This window comes from Mus caroli, chromosome 1, assembly GCF_900094665.2.
Source record: "Mus caroli chromosome 1, CAROLI_EIJ_v1.1, whole genome shotgun sequence".
In the NCBI taxonomy this organism is placed as follows: domain Eukaryota; kingdom Metazoa; phylum Chordata; class Mammalia; order Rodentia; family Muridae; genus Mus; species Mus caroli.
The window spans coordinates 67,756,391-67,762,006 of record NC_034570.1 but is presented as its reverse complement, the minus strand read 5'-3'; the positions used below and the strand labels follow the sequence as shown (position 1 = coordinate 67,762,006).

Sequence of the window (5,616 nt, the reverse complement as noted above, 5' to 3'; positions counted from 1 at the left end):
CTAATGCCTTCTTTTGGTCTCTGTGGTCACTGCACGCATGTGATGCACAGACATACATGAAGGCAATGCACTTATTATATACATACAATAATAAAAAATAGAAATACAAACAATAAATAAAAGGGAAGTAGAGACAAGAAAATAGGGAGGAAGGATGAAAGAAAAAATGTGCAAAGCTCCAAGTGTGATTCCCAGCATCACACACACACAGAGATGTGCACTCACATGCGTGTGTACACACACTCACATGCACACACAAATAATAAGCAACACCAAATGCTTTTTGTTGGTTCTGTCTTTCATACTACCTGCTTGGTCCTCGTAACATCTGTGTCATAAACTAACCAAATCCTTATTAATGAGCAGTCCTTATGATCCACCACAAGGATTGGGGTCTGCCCACTTCCTGATTCAGAAAGTATTATTATTATTATTATTATCCTTCTCATCTGTTCTGGCCAGAGAGCCTAGGCATCCTTTTCCCAGTATTTTCAGCTTCCTTATCCATTCTTTTTTTTTAACGCTTCACAAATTTGCGTGTCATCCTTGCACAGGGGCCATGCTAATCTTCTCTGTATCGTTCCAATTTTAGTGTATGTGCTGCTGAAGAGAGCACCTTATCCATTCTTTTAAGCTTACCAAGTGGCTGTCTGCTTGAACTGTCACAGCCTCACTCCCCCTCTGTCCCCACCCCTTATCTTCTCCATTCTCTTCAAGGCACCTGCTGAGATTTACAGTTTGCTGGTCCTGGGGGTGGGAGGGACTCATTTTTAAACTCTAATAGAATTGTCTTTGAGTTTAACACATAAACAAAACCCCTCATTAACATTGAGGCTGTTCTTATTCCAGCTCCCTTCTTCTGCTTGGGTTGTTGGTGCTGACCCAGGGCCCTGTTCATTTGGGAGCACTCTGCCTCAGAGACACCCTGAGCCTATCCCCGGCTCTTTCCAGCTTTTCAATAGGATGACATTTTTGTTCAAACAGCTTGGCACACCTGTGCTGTTATTTTCTTAAAGTAACTTCCCCAGGGAGGCCAGAGTGCACAGTGTGCATGCTCATTTCATATTTGTACACCTCGCTGTTCAATGACCCTCCAAAGGCTTTGCCAATTTAGGCTTCCTTCCCAGAACAAAGGGGCAGCCGTTTCCTCTCATCCTTGCTGACAACTGGCAGCTTTCAATCCTACCCATCAGAAGAAAGCAGATGATCTCCAGTGCAATTAGACGTCTCAAATGTGAATTTTGGCTTGTGACATGTTTGCTTGTTTATCTATAGATTTATTTATTTATTTATCTAGGTTTTCTGAGACAGGGTTTCTCTGTGTAGCCCTGGCTGTCCTGGAACTCACTCTGTAGACCAGGCTAGCCTCCAACTCAGAAATCCACCTGCCTCTGCCTCCCGAGTGCTGGGATTAAAGGCGTGTGCCACCAGCATGTATTTTTAATGGAGTTCTTCTCATGCCTTTTACTGCTGTGGGACTGAAGTTGCAATTTTCTTAGGTATTTCAAAATAATTGGTGGTTTAGTGAGATTAATATGAATAATATCACAATTTAAAAACAATTCTTCCTTGACTTTTCTTTTATCCCGTGGTTTAATTTTGTTTTGCTTGTGTCTGTGTGTGATGCATGTATGCATGTTTGTATGTGTGTGGGTGTATATATCTATGTAAGGGTCTGTGTGTGTGTGTGTGTGTGTGTGTGTGTGTAGGGCTGTCTGTGTGTTTCTGTGTGTTTATCTGTATTTGTGTCTGTGTGTATGTTCATATGTGTCTCTGTGTGTGACGTGCATTCATGCGTGTATGTATGTGTGTTTGTGTGGGTTTAGACCAGAGGCTGACAGTAAGCACGTCTCCCCTCCCTCCTATATTCTTCACTGAGGCAGAGTTTGGAGTGCTTCTGTCACAGGTGGCCTGCCATGCCCTTTCAGCACTTATGTGGGTTCTGAGCATCTGAACCTAGGTTCTTACTCTTGCCTGGGAAGCACGTTACCCACCGAGCCATCTGCCCTGCCCTGTGGCTTTATTAAACAACAACAAACAGCAAGGCAACTTAGTCTTCTCTGCTGACTTTTATCTTTAATTACATGGCTCAGATTATCTTCATCAAACTGAGGACCTGCCAGAGAAAGAGGAAGAGGCAGGCATAGTGAGGGGCAGCCATCACACCCCTATGCAGGCAAGTGTGGACTTGGGGAGAGAGCAGAGATGGGAACCGTATCTTCCCAAAGAGAACATTGCAGCAGAGCCACAGCAGGCACCCAGCTCCAGCCCACAGGGACAAGATGTACTTCCAGGCCAGGATTAAGGAAGCAGGCAGCTTGTCTGTTTTGTGCTTTTTTTTTTTTTTTTTTTTTAATTTAAAAATATAGGGTAGAACTCTAAGTAGACCAGGTTAGCCTTGAGTTCACAGAAATTTTTCTGCCTCTGTTCCTGAGTGCTGTGATTAAAGGCATGTGCCACCACTCCGGGCCCGGGCCCATCTCTTTTTGAAGGTACAACACAGACAGACTCAAAGGTCATCATCACCAGGTCTGCAAACCCCACCCCATGCTACCAGGTCTCTTTCTGGAAATCACCTCATGTCCCCGTCTCCTTCTTTCTTGGAGCTTGAGTTCCAGCCTCCCTTTCAGAGGATGGGTCTGTTATCTCCTGTACTCATTACCTGGTCCTTGGAAAACAAGGTGTGCTGTTCACGATACCCCTTTGTCTAGACTCCATCCCACAGGATGGGGAATCTGAATGCAGGGCAAGTGTTCCAGGTGCTTCTGAGTGATGGATGGATGGAATTGGGATCGGCCTGGTCCTTTTTGTTAGTGACTAGGTCACTGTGCCCTGAGGTATCTTTCTGAAAAACCAGTGCTACGGTGCTTGGTCAACCTTCCCTCTGTAGCGTGGCCAGTAGGGGACGATTTGGTCCTTAGCTTTCTGTCCTGCTTCACTAGTCTTCCTTGGGCTGTCTGTTATGACTGTGCATCACACTGGTTTCTCTTTGCTGGCACTTTGGGGTTTATTGTTCTTCCAGATTCCATGGTAGACCTTCTCCATGTCAACCTAAAAAACTTCTATTCAGTCTAAAAAGCCCAACTCAAGTGCCCCTTCTATGGAGGCAGAGGATCAGGCAGTGTAAGCCTGTGCTTACCTACTTAGTGAGTTTGAAGGCAGCTAACTACATAAGACTCTTTTTTTTTTTTTAAGATTTATTTACTATTATATCTAAGTACACTGTAGCTGTCTTCAGACACACCAGAAGAGGGTGTCAGATCTCATTACAGATGGTTGTGAGCCACCATGTGGTTGCTGGGATTTGAACTCAGGACCTTCAGAAGAGCAGTCGGTGCTCTTAACCACTGAGCCATCTCATCAGTCCAAGACTCTGTCTTAAAGAACAAATAGGATGGAAAGATGGCTCAGTGGTTAAGAACACTGGCTGCTCTTCCAGAGGACTCAGGTTCAATTCCTATCACCCACACCGTGGCTCACAATTGTCTGTGACTCCAGTTCCAGGAAACCTGAAACTCTCACGCAGACATAAATGCTGGCAAAACACCAATGCTCGGGCTGTCAAGATGGCTCAGCGGGTAAGAGCACCGACTGCTCTTCTGAAGGTCCTGAGTTCAAATCCCAGCAACCACATGGTGGCTCACAACCATCCGTAATGAGATCTGGCGCCCTCTTCTGGTGTGTCTGAAGACAGCTATAGTGTACTTACATATAATAAATAAGTAAATCTTAAAAAAAAAAACACCAATGCTCATAAAAATCTTAAACAACAACAACAACAAAAAGGAACTTAGGCAGCTGACTCTTGTGGTACAGGTGTCAGAGAGACCCTTGCCTGGAAGCCCAGAACTGGACAATCTGAACAGACGAGCCTATCTGGCTTCTCGGCTCAATCTGTTAGCTCTTCTGTAACTCATTCTGTAGACCAGGCTGGCCTTAAACTCAAAGATCCACCTGCTTCTGTCTCCTGAGTATTGGCATTATAGGTGTGCCTGGCTTCAAAGCAATTATTATTAAAGAAGTGAAATAAACACATATGTATTTCTTTATCTTTTGTACCTATGTGTGAGGTGAGGTAGACTCGGCAGAGAAGGACCCCAGGTGGGTGGCCTGCTCAGTCACTTTCTCTCTGCCCTTAGCGGGCCTGGCATATAGGCACTGAAAAGTCACACCCCCGCTTTTGACGCGCGCTGGGGTCTGAGTGCAGGTCTCCATGCCTGCACAGACCCTATTGCTAGCTAAGCCTCTCTCACCTGAGTTTGGACTTTTAGAAAATATACTTGAGATTTTAAATTTTTATTGATTCCTGTTTCTAGACACATTTGTGCAGGTCAGAGAACCACCACTGGCAGTTGATTTTCTCCTTCGACCAGGGGAAGCGGAACTCCGTCCTGGGGGCGGATGCAGATCCTCAGGTTTTGTGGCAGGCATCTTTACCTCTGAGCTCTCTCGCTGGCCTTCGTTTGGAGTTTGACATGCTTATTTTCTTTCTATGTTCTAGGTGCAAAAATCATCCAACTTCTTCCACACTCAGCTAACAGCGTTCGCTCGTGCACTACAGAGCAAACACGCCTGTGCTAAGCTGGGAGCAAAGCCGGAGGACAGGGCGGGGCAGAGGACAGGGTGGAACTGGGTGGGGGCAGTTTGAAGGAGTCAGCTAGCTCAGTAAGGTGGTACATGCTTGAGTTCTCAGCATTCTTGAGATCGGAGGCAGGAGGATCAAAGTTTAAGGACTGGCTGGCCGTACTTTGAGATTGAATCTCAAAACAACAAACCAAACCAAAAAACAAACAACATCAACCCAACAAAACACCCCAGACAAACAAACAACAAGCAAACCAGGTTGTGAAGACTGAAGGACAAAGCCCCTGAGCCGGGAAGTGACGACCTGGGTGCTGGTTGGAGACATCTTGGACTCTTTGGGTTTAAGTGAAGATGAACAGCCAGGAACACACATTGAGGCTGCGATAGCCTAAACGAGGTTTCAGACTGGGACCACAGATATTCTACCACTACATTTAAGTGAATCATTTTTTTCCCCCCCGCTCTTTAAAACAGGTTCTCACCTAGCCCAGGTTGACCTTACACTCCCTAAGTAGCCAAGGACAAACTTGGACTAATATTTTTCCTTCCTCTACCTCCCGAGTGAGTGCTAGGATCACTGGTATACACGACCACACCTACTGTATGCAGTACTGGGGCTCAAACCCCAGGTTTTGTGTATTCTTGGGAAGCTTTTTTTTTGGGGGGGGGTTAGAGACAGAGTTTCTCTGTATAGCCATGGCTGTCCTGGAACTCACTCTGTATACTTGGATGGCCTCAAACTCAGAAGTCTGCCTGCCTCTGCCTCCCAAGTGCTGGGATTAAAGTCATGTACCACCACTGCCGGGTGGCGGCAAGCATTTTTTTTTTAAAGATTAAAATATACAATGAGAGCTATAAGCTACCAAAGAGCCAGAGCACAGCAGCATACGTCTGCAGCACTTGGGAGGTGGATGCAGGAAGATCATGAATTAAAAGGCATCCTGGAGTACACAATGAGACCCTGGGGGGGGGGGGAGAAAGAAAGAAAAAGAAAGAAAAAAAAAAAGCAGCTATTACTGAACAGCCTTTCTC

General features: G+C 45.6%; 1 non-coding gene across 1 annotated transcript; it reads right to left on the bottom strand.

The window, feature by feature from the left end:
* Positions 1–509: 509 nt before the first annotated feature.
* LOC115032347 lies at positions 510–616 on the bottom strand. Its single transcript, XR_003838027.1, has one exon. It is a non-coding gene; the product is annotated as a U6 spliceosomal RNA (small nuclear RNA).
* Between the last annotated feature and the right edge of the window lie 5,000 nt (positions 617–5,616).